At 42.6% G+C, this 20,032-nt stretch overlaps 1 protein-coding gene across 1 annotated transcript in view; it reads right to left on the bottom strand.

The window, feature by feature from the left end:
- TTC39B (tetratricopeptide repeat domain 39B) overlaps positions 1–20,032 on the bottom strand; it is a 292,928-nt gene that overhangs the window by 163,035 nt on the left and 109,861 nt on the right. The gene's annotated exons all lie outside the window — the stretch shown is intronic.

The following is a 20,032-nucleotide window of genomic DNA, read 5'->3' as shown; positions in this document are numbered from 1 at the left end:
ATCTACGGTGAAGTCCCAGGTTATATGACTGACCTAATCAACCTCCCAATCAGAAATAGTACCATATCATCACGGTCTTACTTGAATCTTCATTACCCAAATTGCAAAGGACTGAAATACAAGACAGCCCATGCATCCAACTTCTCTTACATAAGCACGCGACTGTGGAACGCACTGCCACAAGTGGTGAAAACAACCTACGATCACCTAAAATTCAGGAAATTATTAAAGACTCACCTTTTCGGAAAGGCATACCCGACTGACCCAACTTAAATGCCTCAACCCTGCAACACTTAACAATCAAAGATCGTATTAGACATTAACAAACCCTTTACCTTAAACCCAACTTGACTGATTCTTAGCTTCCCTATCCCACTACAACATTTATGGTACTTATCCCCTACCGGACTTGGTGAATGTCTTTACGGTATTATGTAAGCCACATTGAGCCTGCAAATATGTGGGAAAATGTGAGATACAAATGTAATAAATAAATAAATAAAGGCATATGAATAAGGTCTGCATCACTATCCTTAAGTTTTATCTTCTAAGTAATGCTGTAGTCAGCGAATAGCCTTCGATTTAATCATAGTTCTGCGTTTCAAAAAGCCTTCAGAGCAAAAGTGGGCCATGTCCACTTTTTTTGCATTATTTCAGCTTTGCACCGATTCATAGCCTCTATAGCCTAATGACTCAGAACAAAAATCAGGCCATTGGGCTATACCAAATATTCATATTCGATTCGGCCCTGAATACATTATTCGTATTCAGCAGAATAGTGATTTATTTATTTGTTACATTTGTACCCCACATTTTCCCACCTATTTGCAGGCTCAATGTGCCTTACATAGTACCATCAGGTGATAGCCACCTCCAGTGGAAAACAAATACAGAGTGATGTTCGTGTCAATGAAATAAATATGTACAGACATATCAGGGAATCGTAGAGAGGGAAGTTATATAGTGATCATAGTGTTCATTACAAGTTTAGGTTTCTTTGTGTTGCTGGGTTCAGGCACTTAAGTTAGGTCAGTGGGGTATGCCTTTTCGAACAGGTAGGTCTTTAGTGATTTCCAGAAGTTGAGGTTTTTACAGCTTTTGGAAGTGCATTCCAGAGTTGGGTGCTTATCTAGGAGAAGCTGGATCCATAAATTGATTTGTACTTGAGTCCTTTGCAACTAGGATGGCGGAGATTTAAGTATATTCGTGATGATCTGGTTGAGTTTCTGGTTGGCAGGTCTAAGAGATCAAACATATATCCCGGGGCATCACCATAAATGATTTTTAAATTCCAATATGAATAATCTGGGGCTCTACTGTGCTAAATCCTACGGAAATAAACACTTGATCTCTGATTTCACATTGCTTCTTTTATTATTTATGTTAAAGCACCATGCCCATTATACGCATTCGGTATTCATAATAAACTATGCTATTCTGTACAGCTCTAACATCCATACTTACTGATATACAGATTAAAGCTGATTCAGGCACTGCTTATTCTTTTTCTTGAAATGCACACCTCACAACTTAAATGGCCAATATCTTCCACTGTAACAAAGTGGATTTGGCCCACTTTTGTTCTCGGGGGCTCATATGCTCTTGACCCCCCCCCCCCCCCCCACACCAAAGTACTACAGACAACCATAGAATAAATTTGGTTAAACCATGGATTTTCACTCAATTCATTTTGATCTTTCATAAAGCCATTCCTTTAACTGAACCAGGCAGCGGGTTCAATGTAATAATTTGCTCCTTATATTATGTGTTAGTGGGACCAGAATTTGAATATCATCTCCCTATCCTAAACCCTGCTTGAGCCTTATCTAACAACCTGTTGTCTTCCAAGAAACCTGAAATAGGAAGAAAAAGATACTTCTGTCTCAATTAGCACATTTGAAATGAGTCTATAATTATCATAGCTTAATCTAATGCTTCCTTCCTTCTTTAAAACTGGAGTTACAATTGCAGGTTTCAAACATGGGGGGGGGGGGGGAGGTAATATTTGCTGTTATAAGAAAGCATTCAGCAAATCAATAAGCTACCCCTCAAAGAGAGTATGAACCAGAACTATAAAACAGTCTGATGGAAAAGGATCCAGAGCACTGTTCCCTCTAAGCTGAGAAGGACTCCTCCAACTGAATTGCTGCCAGTGGTGGGTGGTGCTTCAATATTGTGTTTTCAATCACTAGGGGCAGGCAAGTTCTTTGGAGACCTGCAGAGCTTGCCTGTCCTTCACTATTGAAAATGTGATAGTGAAACAGTACCCCCCCCCCCCCCCCCACTGGCAGGACTATAGGTGGAGGACTCCCAGTGCACAGAATGAATCATTTAATGCCTTGACCAACTCCTTCATTCTATTCAATGAAACCAAAGAAAACTACCTCCCCTAGAAACAGCCTCTTCAATCATAGCTAACATTATATTCTGATGCTGTCTATTGCCTTTTCATCTTCTTAATTTATCTAGAAACAGCTGGCCAATTATCAAATTATTCCACAGATGGGGTAGGAACATCAGCAAGCTTAACAGGACCCAACAAAAATTTCATAGCCCAAAAAAATGTCTTTGGTTTTATTCTTAGCTTTTTCAATCATGAAGCCAAACTAGGCTTTCTTCGTCAACTTAATATTTCTCAAAAACAACTTAACTTGCATTTTCCCTTTTATCTTCTACCTTTCTAGATCTTCTCCAACATCTCTCCAACTTACGTAGTAAAACTCTATGATCCCTTAGCTCCTTAGCGTATCATCTCCTTTTCCAATAAGGGTGAATGCATCATAACATCATCAGGACCATCTCATTTAGCACTAAGGAGAAAAAAGAACAATGCTCCTCTAGCTGAGCCTCTACAGCAGCAGACACAGTTAACTTTCTATTGTTTTTTAAATGATCTCTTCCCATTGACTTTGATCAATACACCCTCTAATCATATTGGACTCAGTAGATAATGAATTCTTATGCATACCACTCCAGAATTGTAACCCAATTGTAACCCAAATTCAATAGGAACAAATACCAACATGTGTACTACCTATAATTGTCTGAACAAGACCACTCAATTATTATTGTTTTTTTTTTTGGGGGGGGGGGTGTTTAGGGAAAGGGGATGGGATTTGATATACTACTTTTCTGTGGTTACTATCAAAGGGGTTTATATATTATATACAGGAACTTAATTTGTACCTGGGGGAACAGAGGGTTAAGGGGCCCATTTACAAAGCAGCAGTAAACCCAATGCGGTTACCACTCGCTAAAAAGGAAGTACCGCTAGGCTGCTGCAGCAGCCTGGCGGTAATTCACCCCAGAACACCGTCATATCTAGCGCTACAAAAATATTTTTATTTCTTTTCGTAGCGCCGGTGTGTACCCGACAGTAATCGGGCAGTGCTGCACGCTGCCCAGTTACCACCAGGTTAGCGCGGGAGCCCTTACTGCCATCTCAATGGGTGGCAGTAAGGGCTCCCCTCCCAAATGTCTGCGTGGCAAGTGCTTCACTTGCCGCACAACCACTTCCTGAACAAAATAAGGAGCTACCTTTTACCTGCTGCGGTAAAAGGGGGCCTCGGAGCGCGTCAAAAACATGTGCCAATGCCCCCCTTTCGCCGCAGCTTGGTAAAAAGGGCCCTAAGTGACTTATCCAGTTCCCCTGGTTCTCAGGCCACTTCACTAACCATTAGACTATTTCTCCTCTCTGTAATACACACCTCAGAGATTGCACCCTAATGTCCTGTAATTCATTCATATTTATATTAAAATCGCCTAAAATCATTAAATGATCAAAATCTATACTCAACATGAAAAAAAATCTTCTAAAAATTCTTCCAGTTCTGCAAACAACAGTCTGGGAGGACAATATATGGATACCAACCTCTTTAGAGTTATTACATTTGATTAGTAATCCATCAGTGTTCTTAGTATATGAGATCTCAACGCAATACCAATACAAATAATCTTGATATATACATGCCAACCCTCCCCTCTTCTTCCCACGTCAAATTAGAAGGACCAAAGTGCACCTCCCCCATAGCAGGACAAAAAGAGTTCACTGTAGAAATGCATTTTCCCTAACGCTCCTAGGATTTCCCTGCTAGCAGGACTTCCTGCAGTTGTTCCTGCCCATGAAGCAGTTTGATCTGTCAATCAGGGAATCCATTGCTTCAGCAGCAGAAAAAAAACGTGCCAGAGTTCTGCCGCTAGCTCACATATGTTGCACAGTGACATCCCCTGTCAATATTGTGTGTGTAAGGGGGGGGGGGGGTAGGAGTGGTGTTCTCTGCAGTCAAAGAGGATTTGTGCTGAAACTTCCTACCTGCCAGCACTATCACTCCTACAGCCACAGAAAGCAAGAGCTTGCCTTCTCTTGTTACAAACACACCTTTATGGAGCTCTCACTGCTGCTAAAGAGAGGGAAAGTGGCTACTCTTCCATCCTCCTGTGTCCCACCTGTCCCCCCACAAGGACAGGGATCTGTAAAACACACTAGGGGAACCTATTTCCAGAAGGTCTGGTTACCAAGGAGGAAGGGAGGATCAGTCACTTGTTGTGCTGTCACCTGTAAACCTCCTGACCCTAGGGTCTTAGCCACCATTGTATAAGCAGCCCCAGAGGGCCTATGCCATGGGAGTATGCTCTTCATTGATAAAACAGTCCAGGCAACTGCTCTACTGCTGGAGATAATGAATACAGATGATTTCCGCTGCTGCACCAGCCTCTATATCCAGAAGGCAAAACTCTGTCTCCCTCTGTTGGCAGTGGGAGATAACCTACTTATCCGGTCTGGTCTGACAAAAGCAAAAAGGGAACTTAAAATTAAATCTAAGGCAGTGGTTCCCTCAATTTTAATGAGGGAGATTTGCATGCACCACCTCCACTACATGCAAATCTCTCTCATGAATATTCATTGTGGATAACCTGAAAACCTGACTGGTTGGGGGTGCCTCCAGGACCAGGTTTGCGAACCACTGTCCTAAGGCCTTATGGGTTAGAAAATCTATTTAACAAAAAAACAGTAATTGGGCTGGATTATGTGACTTTCTTGCACAGATTAAGCCAGATTTTGGGTATTATTTGTGGGCTCTGACCTGAAATTAGTTAAGTTATAGTTAAGAAAATCTTCTTGTGTCTGTTTGCTTTTGGCAGATCTGTACAAGTCTGTTCAGTGTCTAAATTGCACATGGACTATTGTGATATCTTGTTTCTGGACCTGCTAAAAACAGTATTATGTAAATTTCAGTTGGTTCTGAACAATGCTGGGGAATGGCTACAAGAACATATTTAACTTGTGCAAGAACTGATCTGCTTAACAGTAACCAGTGTTATTTGATTTAAAACACTGTATGTTCTAGCAGCTGAACATCTGAAAGAGCTGCTGGTAACGTACAGGAACAGCTTTGTTGTTCACCAGGTGCAAATGTATTACAATTTCCCTCCATGAGGGGCCCTTTTACAGCCCAATGCGGGCTTAGCGTTCACTTTTCTGGGACTACCGTCAGCCCAACGCAGCCGCTGGCAGTAGTCCCGCCCTGAGTGTATGCCATTTCTGGGGGAAAAAGAAAACCCCCCAGAAATGGCTTGTGTGGCAGTAGCTGGGCATTGCTGTGCACTGCCCGGTTACCACCAGGTTAGCGCGGGAGCCCTTGTCGCCAGCACAGTGGGTGACAGTAAGGGCTCCCTGTCACATAGCCACGTGGTAAGAGTTCTCTTACTGCATGGTCATGTGTATCTAAGGGCTTTTTACCTGCTGCAGTAAAAAGAGCACTGGCACGCAGGAAAATGTCCCCCCCCCCCCCCCCCCCCCCCCCCCCCCCCCGCAGGGCCCTTTTTCCGTAGCTTGGTAAAAGGACCTCTGAGTGATGTAAAGTTACAGAACAGACCCTATGCGAAATGTGCTAGCCATGAAGCATAATTGATTGTGGGTTACTTATCCTTTAGAAAACAGGTTAAAATCGATTTCAATCTCTAGCAAATAAAGAGCAGAAGAAGTGGAGCCCTTGCAGTACACACTGTAATGTGATGAGATATTTTTGATTTGCATAGTTATATCTGGAGTTTGTGAGGAAAGGAGGGTGGTTTGGGGCATATTAATTGGGTGGATACACACATCATGATGTGCATTTTCTTTTGCTGATGAGTAAAACTCATGTATGCTTCAATTGCGCTGCTATTGTACTTCATGTTCTGTATTTTGTATGCTTTTCTTTGAAGTATAATTGATAATATGGTGACTTGCCTGGAAAGGAAATTAAATAATTATTTTGTAATAATTTTATTGATTTTCAAAATAATGTAAAAAGAATATACAGCAACTATTGAAATAGTTGAAATAGATAAGTGGCAGCATAAATGCTCATAGATATTGAACACACAGACAGTTTAATGATATAGTAGAAGATAAATAATCATCTAGTATTTGCCATCTACGCACTTTGGCAGGAATATTTGGAGAATGGAAGATCATTGACTGCTCATATTTTTTATATAAAAGTATCCAATTACACCACATATAGATATTAATGATGGAATAATTTTTACAGTTGGACATAATTAGTTTTAAAGCCACTGTGATCAAAAAGTCAAACACTGATTTTTCATCTTCTGAGAGGTGAAAGGGAATAGAAAGCGAAGATACTTACCTGTAACAGGTATTCTCCGAGGACAACAGGCTTTATATTCTCACAAGTGGGTGACGCCAGTGCGCGTCACCCGATCCGGTATTTACCAAGCTAAATGAGAGCTTTTGTGAAGCGCGAGCCGCACTCCACCTAACATGTGCGACTGCCTTCCCACCCGTCACGCGAACAGGGTCTCCTCAGTTTAATACTAAAGCAAAAACTAAAGTAAAAATAACAAAGGAAACAACTCCAAGGGGAGGTGGGAGGGATTGTGAGAATATAAAGCCTGCTGTCCTCGAAGAATACCTGCTACAGGTAAATATCTTTGCTTTCTCCGAGGACAAGCAGGCTTCTGTCTTCTCAGAAGTGGGGAATCCCTAGAATCCAGGCTCACCAAAAACAACAAACATTTGTCAATTGGGCCTCGCAATGGCGAGTACATAAGTACATAAGCATCGCCATGCTGGGACAGACCAAGGGTCCAAGGAGCCCAGCACCCTGTCATCGACAGCGACCAAAAGAACAAGCAATTTGTCCCGCCCCTCCTAGAAATTGTGTATTATTCCCTTGTCCATTCAATAACATTCTACGGCCACTTCCTCCAGGAAGCCGTCCAACCTTTTTTTGAAGTCCGCTAAGTTAACCGCCTTAACCACTTTTTCCGGCAGCGAATTCCAGAGTTTTACGTATTGAGTGAAGAAAAATTTCCTCCGATTCGTTTTAAATTTACCACACTGCAGTTTCATCGCATGTCCCCTTGTCCTAGTATTTTTGGAAAGCGTAGATGCTCCACATCGACCCGTTCCATTCCATTCATTATCTTATAGACCTCTATCATATCTCCCCTCAGCCGTTTCTTCTCCAAGCTGAAGAGCCCCAGCCTCTTCAGCCTTTCCTCATAGGGAAGTTGTCCCATTCCCTGTAACATCTTTGTTGCCCTTCTCTGCACCTTTTCCAATTCCACTATATCTTTTTTGAGGTGCAGCGACCAGAATTGAACACAATACACGAGGTGCAGTCGCACCATGGAGCAATACAATGACAGAATAATATCCTTATTTTTTGTTTTCAATCCCTTTCCTAATGATACCCAACATTCTATTTGCTTTCCTAGCCGCAGGAGCACAATAAGCAGAAGTTTTCAACATATCATCAACGATGACAACTAGATCCCTTTCTTGGTCCGTGACTCCCAACGCTGAACCTTGCATGACATAGTTATAGTTTGGGTCCTCTTTCCCACATGCATCACTTTGCACTTGTTCACATTAAACGTCATCTACCATTTAGACGCCCAGTCTCCCAGTCTCGTAAGGTCCTCTTGTAGATTTTCACAATCTTCCTGCGATTTGACGACTTTGAATATCTTTGTGTCATCGGCAAATTTGATTATCTCACTAGTTACCCCCATCTCTAGGTCATTTATGAATATGTTAAAAATCAGAGGTCCCAGCACAGATCCCTGGGGGACCCCACTAACTACCCTTCTCCATTGCAAATATTGACCTTTTAATCCTACTCTCTGTTTCCTATCTTTCAACCAGTTTTTAATCCACAGTAAGACACTACCTCCGATCCCATGTCCCTCTAATTTCCTCTGTAGTCTTTCATGAGGGACTTTATCAAACACCTTCTGAAAATCTAGATGCACAATATCAACCGGCTCACCTTTGTCTACATGTTTGTTTACTCCTTCAAAGAAATGCAGCAGATTGGTGAGGTAAGACTTCCCTTCACTAATCCATGTTGACTTTGTCCCATTAGTCCATGCTTTTGAATGTGCTCTGTAATTTTGTTTTTGATAATAGTCTCTACCATATTGCACAGCACCAACGTCAACTCACCGGTCTATAATTTCCCGGGTCTCCTCTGGAACCTTTTTTAAATATCAGCGTTACATTGGCCACCCTCCAATCTTCCGGTACCACGCTCGATTTTAAGGATAAATTATGGACGGGAACATCAAAGCATTTCAGTGACAGTCTAACAGGATGGGGGGTGGATAGGTGAGAGGAGGATGACAAACAGAGCAATACATCTTTATGGTTTATAATGGGCTAGAAAACCCAGATCTTTGTTAAGTCCTGTCTGGTGGGTGTCAAAATATTCAATCATTCTGACTTCAAAGGTCTTACGTTCCTGTATTGTTTTAAAGTTCTTACAACGAAATCACTGGTACAGTGTTCTGGTTTTGTAACGTGCTGCCCCACAGGAGTGGAATCCCAGGATTCCACTCCTGTGGGGCAGCACTTTACAATATTTTGACAACCACCAGACAGGACTTAAAGATCTGGATTTTCTAGCCCATTATCCTATATAATAATTCTCACCTCCAACGCTCTAATCTTGCTGCCTCAGACCGTGGCTCCTTTGGAGTTGGTCTGCTGGGCTCCGTATATCGCCGACGTCACTGGACTCATTATGATCCGCAACCAATGGATGCACAGGAAAACGTCAAAACCCAGAGAGTCAGCGGGGAGGAGGAACAGAAAAAGAGAAATGTAAAGAAAAAAACAGCCAGCCAGCTAGTTGCGGATACTATTATAACAACAACCGTGCTCCCGCTGCTTTCTTCCTTCAACACCAGCCTCTATTGTGCCGAGAAAAAAGGCCGAATGAGTCATTCCATGCCAAGTGGTCTAAACCTTCCCACCATCATGTCTCCAATTTTGTTCAAATTTTATCTGTTGCGCGAGTCAGGTGTTAAACGAAGTTTCCCAAAATTTGAGGTCTCTAACTGCAATAGTTGCAGATCTAGACCCCCTTTTCTGAAAGGTTGTCAGTCCATGAGCGCGCGACATTTACCAAAATGCCATTTTTGGGGTCTAATAAAATCCAAACACATTTATAAGAATGGCTAAAAAATTTAAATCCTGTACAGTTTTTGATGCTAATTCCGATGAAATACATTTTAACATTATGGAGACCTGGCCGAAGTCAAGGCCTGAAAGTGGCCCAATGACGATGGATAAACAATAAAACTTAAAAACCGGGCAAAACAATTCTAAAGAAATTAAAGGAAGGGAAAAAAAGGTTCCAATAAAAAGAGCCCACTTATAAAGACAGAAAAAAATTGCCAGAAGGCACAAAAACAGCTCTCTAAGACGAAGTGAATGAGGAGAGGACAAAAAAAAAAAAACCCATACCTTCTAACGCAGAAAAAGAAGAACTGAGGAGACCGTGGAGCGCGGCTCATGCTCCACAAAAGCTCTCATTTAGCTTGGTAAATACCGGACCGGGCAACGTGGACCAGTGTCACCCACTTGTGAGAATATAGAAGCCTGTTTGCCTCAGAGAAACAGATTTCCATAAAATTGGTTTTGAAGTGACAAATATCTTGGATTCTTATCCAAATGTCTTCCCAAAATGTCTGCAGATTAGAACATTAAAAAATGAGATGAAGAAGCATACCAGGAGCTGATTGGCATGACCAACAAAGATCAGAAGTACTTGAGCCTGATAGATTACTTTTTCTGGGTGTCTATACGGCTCTCTGGTACAGGGAGAACAGACTGAGTCAATGAAGCTGACATTAAGGCTCTGGGGCCTGATAACCAGACTTCAACCCACTGGAGATCAGTCAGTCACCCAAATGAAATTAAATAAATAAAATGCGCAGGTCAACTGAATTCTGAGTAGGACAGTAAACCATCCCTAACAATGGCACCCCCCCCCCCCAACACACACACACACATACAAGGTACATTTTTAGGCAGATCAGACTTCATATTGATTGCCTAAAAAAGGAAGCAGAATCTTTATAAATTAAACACATCAGATGTGAATCTGAATGCAGGCTGATTCAGGACCGTGCAGGTCTTTTTCTGCTGTCATCTACTATGTTATGTTACATGTACTGTAGTTGAATACGATATACAGTGCACTCCATTTAAGTGCACGTCGGATAAGCGCATGCTCTGTTTAACTGCATGCCGTACGGGGATCACGTGGGGGCATGAGCTGAACGGCGGCACGTTGCTGGGGCTCCGAGATCCGTGCCCGATAATTGAATAAATAGAGCTTCTCTGGACAGTATTCTGCCTAGCGAATCGATCATTGTATGGACAGATACTTGAGGAAGACGGAAGGGGCGATGGCACAGCGATCTTCCAAGAAAGAAAAGACAGAAAAGGTAAAAACAAACAGCCCCGGCCAAAACAATATGGCGGAGGACGATGCGTTGCAGCCAGGAGGATTCTCCGAGGCACAACTCGCGCAAATAACTACAGCCGTGGCAAAAGCCTGGGACCCGAAATGGGCAGAAATGGAGAAGAAACTAGAGAGCCTAGCTACGCGGTTGGATGGTGTGGGAACGCGCGTGGGAGATCTTGAAACGCGCGTGGCGGCCCTAGAAGATGATGGCCGCGGGTATGGCCCAGATATTGCGATCCTTACAAAACAATTAAAAGAAAGCCATGAGAAACTGGAAGAGCTAGAAAATCGCTCTCGCAGGAATAATATCCGAGTAGTCGGTTTACCAGAGACTATTCCAGAACGTAATCTGACCTGCTGGCTCGAGAATTGGCTTGCAAAAGAGCTCGCGCTCTCAGACACCATAGGCCCCCTCGTAATAGAGCGGGCCCATAGAGTTGGTCGCAGGGCAGAAAAACAGACACGACCAAGAATAGTAATGGCAAGAATCTTTAATTTCCGCCATAAAAATGAAATCTTACAAGGCTTCCGATTGCGTAGAGGATCTTTGATGCATGATGGAAACAAAATCCTAATATTTCAGGACTTTTCAGCAGAGGTGCAACAACAACGACGTAAATTCCATCCGATATGCTCTGCCCTGGCACAGAAAAGCATAAAATTCACCCTAAAGTTTCCAGCCACCTTGAGAATCTTAATCAAAGATCAATGGGAATCATTCCAAACAGTACCTGCAGCTTCAGCTGCAATAAAGGAGGCCGGTTTGATGGAAGCTACCTGAAAGTCGATCACTAATCCAGGGAAGCAGTGAAAAGTATTAATGTCGGGTAAGCGAAGGGCATGGACTCACGTCCTAAGGTGATCTCCACATCCATCTTCGAGGTTTTAGAAGATGGAAATTGGGTGTTTATGGTTATGGGGAAGGGATAGTTGGGGGAAAGGGTTAGTGGAGGGGGGGGCACAATTAGGATACTATACACCTTGGCATAAGAGATTTGGAAGGAAGAAGTGGAAAGGCATCACGTGTTTGATACAAGCTATTGTAAATACTGGACATGACGGTTAGAATTGTAACATGGAATATAGGGGGAGTAAGCTCACCAATTAAGAGGGCAAAAATCCTAACAGCCTTACGGAGACACAAAACAGACATTGCCTGCTTGCAGGAAACACACCTAAATGACCTAGAGCACAGTAAACTGCAGAAGATGTGGGTGGGGGAGGTATTCTCGGCACCCGCACAAGGGAAGAAAGGAGGGGTGGCCATACTGTTCCGTAAGGGGTTAATATACAAAGCGACACAGATAGCCACTGGGAAGGATGGGAGATATATCATCATTAAGGTATGGATGCCGGGAATAGAGATAAGACTAGTGGTCCTCTATGGACCAAATAATTATGACCCAGCCTTTCTTCGAAATTTGAGAGGCAAATGTGTTACCAAAGGGAGAGAGAAATTGGTAATAGTGGGAGACTTCAATTTAGTGGTGGACCCTCAAATAGATTGCTCAAATAGCACCTCCACACATCACATTGGACAAAGAGCAAGGGCTATGACATCTTTTCTTAGAGACCTTGAATTAATGGACATTTGGAGAGCCCTACACCCTACAGAGAGAGAATACACACATCGGTCTAGAGCGCATGGCACACAATCCCGGCTAGACTATATATTGGTGGAGCGGTCAATGTTCACACACGTGGTGACGGCGGACATCGGCCCTGAGGAAATCTCAGACCATGCCTTTGTGTGGGTAGACTTAGAAATGCACATAGATCGTGAAGGACATAGGGGCTGGAGATTCCCAGCCTACTTGTATACAGACCCAAAATTTGCAAAATACTTAGCGGCCAAGTGGGAGGAATATGCAAAAATAACGCGCAACATGTGCATACTCAGCCTACTCTGTTCTGGGCAGCTTCTAAAGCAGTCCTGAGAGGGGACATAATTGCTTATTGTAGTAAACGTAATAAAAACAGGGTTGCAGGTATTCTACTATTAGAAAAAAGACTTAAGAGAGCCCAGAGAGCACATGCGCAACGGCCGTCACCAGCCACATTAGATGCCCTCAAGTCCATACAAGTTACACTAAATTCCCTGTTGCACGAGAAGGAAAGTAGATCCACTCTGTATTATAAGTATAGATTACATAAATTCGGGAATAGAACAGGAAGGTTACTAGCTAGAGTAATATGGTCGCAGGGAGGCCCCAGGGCAGTGACCACCTTGCAGGACACAGCAGGGAACTTAATACGAGATCATGAGGAAATTGGCCACCTATTCACAGAGTATTTCACTAAATTATATAAGAAGCAGCAGACAACTCAAAGGGCAGAAATGATAAAATATCTAGTTGAGGCTCAGCTCCCCAGACTGACAGACCACCAATTAGGACTGTTAAATGCCCCACTGACAATAAAGGAGCTACAGAAAGCGGTAAAAGCGCTGAAACTCCGATCAGCCCCAGGTCCAGATGGACTCTCCGGCGAGTATTACAAACTGCTCCCTCCCAAAGCAATAGTGCACCTTTTAAGTTACTATGAGGAAGTGCTTGGTGATGGTTGTTTCCCAGCTTTTGCTAACACAGCTTTAGTGTCGCTAATTCCTAAAATGGGGAAACCGATAGAACAGCCGGGGTCTTATAGGCCCATATCTCTACTAAATGTAGAAGTAAAGCTCCTAGCAAAAATCTTGGCAGATCGCCTCGCACTGTGTTTGCCTAACATTATTGGACCCGAGCAGATGGGATTTATAAAAAAACGGAGAGCAGTCCACAATGTACGGAAATTGCTACTGGCGATGGCAATATGTAAAGAGAGGGGGGTGCCAGCGTGGGTGGTTAGCCTGGATGCGGAAAAGGCTTTTGACCAAGTGAGTTGGGAGTTTTTATTTCAGGTGTTGGCAACCATAGGTATTACGGGCTGGTTTGCGAGAGCGGTCCAGGTCCTCTATACAAAACCCAAGGCTAGTGTTATAGTTAATGGCAGGAAAGAGAGAGAGTTTCCCATCTGTAGAGGCACCAGGCAAGGCTGTCCGCTTTCGCCACTGTTGTTCATATTGGCATTAGAACCCTTATTAAAACACCTGCTCCGCAACGAAGAAATAAAAGGAGTTGAGATGCAGGGCAGGCCACTGAAAGTACTCGCATATGCGGATGACCTGCTACTGACACTGACAGACCCTAATAGTTCCTTAGCAGCAGTGCTGGGAGAGATCGAAAATTATGGTATTTACTCTGGGTTCAGATTAAATTACAACAAATCATTCATACTTCCCTTAAAGGATGGGGAGGGGGGCAGGTGGAGAGGCCCCAGATCTTTGCAATGGACCCAGAACCCAATCACATATCTTGGTATACAATTGCCTGCAAATTTGGAAGCTCTATATAAAGAGAATGTTAGGAGGTTATTGACAGAGATAGAGGAGAAGTTGAGCATGTGGAGATCACTGCCCATTACGCTTATGGGAAGAGTTGCCCTTTACAATATGTGTATAATTCCCAAGTGGTTGTACGTATTCCAGACTATACCACTATACTTGAAAAAGACAGACGAGAGAAAATTGACTAACATTACGCAAAGATTTCTCTGGCAGGGGAAGAGAGCGCGCCTTCCATTGTCCACCTTAACAATCCCAGTGGAATATGGAGGTCTTGGACTACTAAGTGTGAGACATTTGACAGTGGCATGTGGAATGCGGCATATAAATGACTGGTACCGAGGGACAGAGGAGTTCTCTAATACCACTCTGGAGACATAATTAGTACCCCGAGTACACTTTTCTAACTACTTGCACGTGGGAGGAGGACCCATTCCGGAGGTGCTAAAGTACTCAGGGATAATGACTTCAGCTAAAGCGACGTGGGCCTGGATATGCCGGCTACACAATTTCTCCGCAAGAGTGACTCCGTTCCGGTCCATCTGTGGAAACAGAGACTTTGTGCCTGGAAGTTTGTACGCGGTATTCCACAGGTGGAGACAAAAGGGGGTGGAATACCTGTTGCAGGTACTCACCTTAGAGGGCAAGATAAAGCCGTTCCCGGATCTACAGAGGGAATATGGGCTGGAGGAGCGAGACAGATTTTATTACTTACAACTCAAACATTATATTGGAACTCTGTCATGGGAATGGCTGGCAGAGGATGTGCAAGAGGAGCTGGGGACAGCATTTTCGCTGGGGGCGCAGCAAGAAGTACCTCTAACCTACCACCATAGACACATTCGAGACACAGCGGCGGAAGTAGATTATTTGCGACTGGCAGAACAGTGGAAAGAAGACTTATTGATTGACATCACGGTGATGCAAATGAAGGCACATATTCTATCCATCAGGCGCTTAACTAAAGCAGTGAGTCAGTGGGAGGTGCAATACAAATTTGCGATGAGACTGTATGTTGCCCCCCGTAGAGCTTTCCATTTGGGAGTGTCTCCTTGGGGCTCATGCCCCAAATGCGGAAGAGAGGGGGCAACACTGGGGCACATGTTCTGGAGATACAAGGCAGTAGAGAAATTTTGGAGAGACTTACTAATCTATGTATCTCAGATATGGGGCTCAAAGTGGACATATGACGCTATCCTGCTGTTCGGACACCCTAGACTAAACACGCCTAAGCCCAAAGGATATATGGAATTTGTGTTGAAAGCAACCATCGTTGCCAAGCAAGTGATTTTGGCGGAGTGGATAACAAAGAATCCGCCCACCCAGCAGTCATGGAGAGTCAGAATGTTATATCTAATGCGCCTGGAGCGTCAAGAACATTTCACCTTAGACTCGGTAGCGGGGAAGAAATTCCAACGATGCTGGGCACCCTTGTGGCAGACTCTCACTCCGGCAGCCCGGAGTCACCTGTTAAATCTCTAGAGATTACCTTGACTATATTGAAGCGAGAGACTGATGTTTAGATACTTATGCCTAAATTGGGAGATAAAAAGGGGGGGAAGGTTAAGATAGATAAGTTGGGGGGAGGGGGAAAGGAATAAATGATGTAACCAGATATGAGATAACTAAGTAAAATGCAAATTTCGTAGTTGCCCTATCTGTACATGTTTGAACTGTTGGACAGTCACTGTTTATTATATTGCTATAGTTGGTTACAATAAAAAAGATTGAAACATAACTGCATGCCGTACTTCGGTCCCGTTTTTGGCGCCATCAATTTCTATGGGGACAAACTTCGGTTTAGTGCACAACTGATAAGTGCAAGATTCGCTTATATGCATGGTTTAAAACTGCTCCTCTGCAGGAAAGACTCCGCATAAGCGCACGCACGGAATATGGAAGCTGACTGGCACGTGACAAAGGGGTGGTAAATTTGAAATCTCGGTTAACTGCCACAGGCAGAATAAGTGAAAGAATGTTGTTAGAGTATACACTGGAGTCGTCGTCGTCGCACAATTGTAAAACTTTAACACTGGCTGAACAAATAGAAATTCTTAAAAAATTAGAAAGCAAAGTCAAGCATCTATTGCTAAAGAATATGGTGTCAATCCCAGTCAAATTTCATGTATCTTGAAGCAGAAAGATCAATTTCTGGAAGACTGGCAAAACAATACAAATCCACATGGGAAACGAAAATGGGCGGGAAAAGCTGAGGATGTAGAAGATGCTGTTCTTCGGTGGTTTTCTTAAGTCAGGAGCAGACAGTTTCCTGTCAGTGGCCCACTGCTTATGGAGAAAGATAATCAGCTAGCTGAAAGTCTTGGACTAACTGAATTCAAAGCCACTGTTGGATGGCTGGAAAGATGGAAGGAGAGGATACAGCCATCAAGCTCCATTCAGACTACTCATTTTCCCTTCCTACTACAGTTAAGGTAGACCCTGCTTAATCTTTTGGATTTATCAGCACTTCTCGGCATCTAAGGATCCTTTGCGCTTGTCCCATGTTTTTTTGAATGTTGATACCATTCTCCCTCTTTCCCCTGAACCACCATCAAGGCTGTTCCATGCCACTGTGAATGGAGCTGATGCCATAGGTAAAAATGAATGGCAATTACTACCTCTTTTATATTAGCAGCAGTTAAAACAAGGGTGTATTTCTCTTCTCCCTTTTTTAGGATGGAGTAGCAGTGAACATCTGCCTATTTATGGAATGGATGGGAAAACTGGATAGGCCTTATTGAGGCATATTTTCAAAGCACTTAGCCTCCCAAAGTTCCATAGAAACCTATGGAACTTAGCCTCCCAAAGTGCTTTGAAAATATGCCTCATAGCCTTTATCTCCTTTCATTTTTCTATGTTCTAATGCATCCAGGAACAGGAGAACTGCTCGCTTCATTTTTATCTATTGGACCAGCCAAAGTGAAGTCTGCAGCTTTACACCAGCTGGTAATCTTGCCCCCGACGTAACATAGCCATGTCGGGCACAGATGTTTGAATTCCTGAGAGTTTTAAGTTAACAAATAAAGGGGGTCTTTTACTAAAGATTAGCTCGAGTTATCTGCAGCGGGGCCCATTTTATTCCAATGGGCCCTGCTGCAGATAACTCAAGCTAAGCTTTAGTAAACAACCCCCTGTGTTTTTTCTTACAAGGTCTGCCTCTTTGTTTTATCTTCCATGTTGGATTTGGTCAACCACTTGCCTTGTGGTTTTCTGATTCATTTTTGTATATTCTGTTTTTTAATCAAGTCAAACTCTAACAGCAATATGAATATGAGATTATAATTTGCATAATAAGTGAGAAAAATGTTTTCAGAATATATCTTATCGAGGTCTGTATTGCTCTTTGTACAGATGGTGCAAAGGTCTAATTGGGACGAATTTGTGTTTGTCTATGATTCTTAGATTTGCCCAGTGACAGACTATTTCAACTGGCTGAACAACTTCTGTTCTTGATAGCTCTACAGAAACAGTACACAACACCAATTAAACCCGACATTTTAGGAGCTAGATATGGAAAACTAAGATAAATAATTGAGTTGATTTGTGATGGTATTATGCTTGGTTTAGTTGATTTCTTGTAAAAAAAAAAAATTTTAGGGAAAGAGGATGGGACTTGATATACCGCCTTTCTGTGGTTACAATCAAAGCAGTTTACATATTATATACAGGTACTCATTTTGTATCTGGGACAATGGAGGGTTAAGTGACTAGCCCAGAGTCACAAGGATCTGCAGTGGGAATCGAACCTAATTCCACAAGATCAAAATCCGCTGCACTAACCACTAGGCTACTCCTCCATTCCTTTCATTTATATGAACTTTTGTTTATACACATCACAAAGGTTGAAGAAGAGAAAGAAATATTCAGTTAAACCGCTTCTGCAGGGCTATCTGCTGATATTCAGCAAAACTTAACTGATTAGTGCTGCTATATATCAGCACTAACCGCTAAACTGTAAACTGATATTTTGTGGACGATCTAGGTGTTGAGTCAGAACTTATGTGGTTAAGTACCGATATTCAGAACTATGTTAAACAGACAAATCAGACTACATTAAATATAGCTCTGTCTTTATATGGTTTCACTTGGGCGGTTAAAAGTGCTGAATATCATACTTAACCATAAAAGGCACAGCCGGTCGCATAAACCTGGATATTTAATGCGGTGCCTGGACATTACCCGGCATTGAATATCCAAGCATAACGTTACCACAAGCTAAAAGAAAAAAAAACTGTCTGCCACCAGCTGAATATTTATCCCTAAAAAAAACAAACAAACAAACACGCGTGTTAGTCATTTTAGAAATATACACATACATCTATGTTATACACATCTATACATTCCAAAGCTGACTCAATATCCTTTTGAGGAGGGAAGAGGAGGATTAAGGGGGCAATCATTCCCAATCCCTCCAGTGAAGCCCTGCAAAAAATCTAACCTGGATGTCCCTAGGAGCAGATGTAAATCCAGACATCAACATCAGAAGCTAAATGTGCATTCTCCATCTGAAATGGGGAATGCACGTGAATCTTTTAAACCTGCCGAAAACAGCCCAGAGCACACTCTTGCAATATGCATGTATTCAAGTTTCAGAAATGTATATTCTGGTGTTCTAAAATCAAGACTGCAAATGCAAATATACTCATCTAAATGCCAGTTATGTAGGTCTCAGAAGCCCTGTGCATGTTTAAACAACTGCTCAAATATTTAACCGAATAAACAAGGTGACCAGCCTGCAGTCTCACACCCCTTTACTGTTAAAGTCCTGGCATTGTGAGCCTTTGTTGGATGATGTCAACAGAGATGGCCATGAAACAACTGTGTCCTCGTTTCCCCATTCAGCATGGGATGGGTAAAAAAAAAAAAAAAGTGGCATTTATGCAACTGAATAAGGACCAAGCTGCTGGGCAGATAGAAGGAGGATCTGCCAGCTACCACATGGCAAAAGCTTGTGGTAGCTCACTGGACAAAAATGAAAGAGTGTCAGAGGTTCGGGGGGGGGGGGGGGGGAATGCTGGTGTCTGGTTGAGAATACAGAGTCAGTATATTTTTTTTATACTCTCAGGCTACATTAAACTGCTACAAGCACTGCAAATTTTATTTTATTATTTTTTTTAATGTAGCCTATGAGTTGTAATTTTTTTTTCTTCTTTTAGCAACAAGCAAGAGCCACAAATGTGGTCCAGCATACAAAAAATGTTTGCCCTGGCGTAGACTCTATATGTTATGCTACCATCTGTTAACTTTCCAAAGAATTCCATCAACATCTTAACATATATAATTGTTACTCTGATAAAAGACAAGCTGCTCAGAGAATTATGGAAATTTTCTCCTGTGGAGTCTTCATTCTGTGGGCCAGAACTCTAAAGGTTCTACAACTCGGCCTCATCTGCCTGCCTTTTTGGAGTATTCAGAAGGAAATTTTTGTTTGTTTTAGTTACCAAATAATTCTACAAATATACTCTGAGAACTCATAACTGTTCCTGGCAGCTTGAGAACATTAAGACTGTTATTCTTGATTCTGTTTCAGTAGAATATTAAACAAGTAACACCTGCATCAACTCAGAAAATCCATTGTGGTATAAGGTGGAAGAGAAGGGCACAAACAAGAGCCAACTGCTCAGTGAATGAAGATCAGAAGAAGGGGTATAGGGAATAAGAAAAGAGATAGTGACAATAAATGCACTAGTAAGTAAGTGAAAGAAGCTTCAACTATACATGGTATCTGATAGGGAACAATGTAGTGATGTGAAGAGAGGGGTAACTTGGGTAGGTATATCGACGCTGGGATAAGCATACCTCAAGCAGCTGAATGTTGAACAGACTGAAGTGAACATAGATGATTCACTGGGAAACCTGGGAAAAGCAGGCTGCAGTAGTAGTCTAA

Source organism: Microcaecilia unicolor, chromosome 2 (assembly GCF_901765095.1).
Source record: "Microcaecilia unicolor chromosome 2, aMicUni1.1, whole genome shotgun sequence".
Taxonomy (NCBI): Eukaryota; Metazoa; Chordata; class Amphibia; order Gymnophiona; family Siphonopidae; genus Microcaecilia; species Microcaecilia unicolor.
Note: the sequence above shows the minus strand (reverse complement) of the source record. Positions and strands in the feature narration are given on the sequence as shown.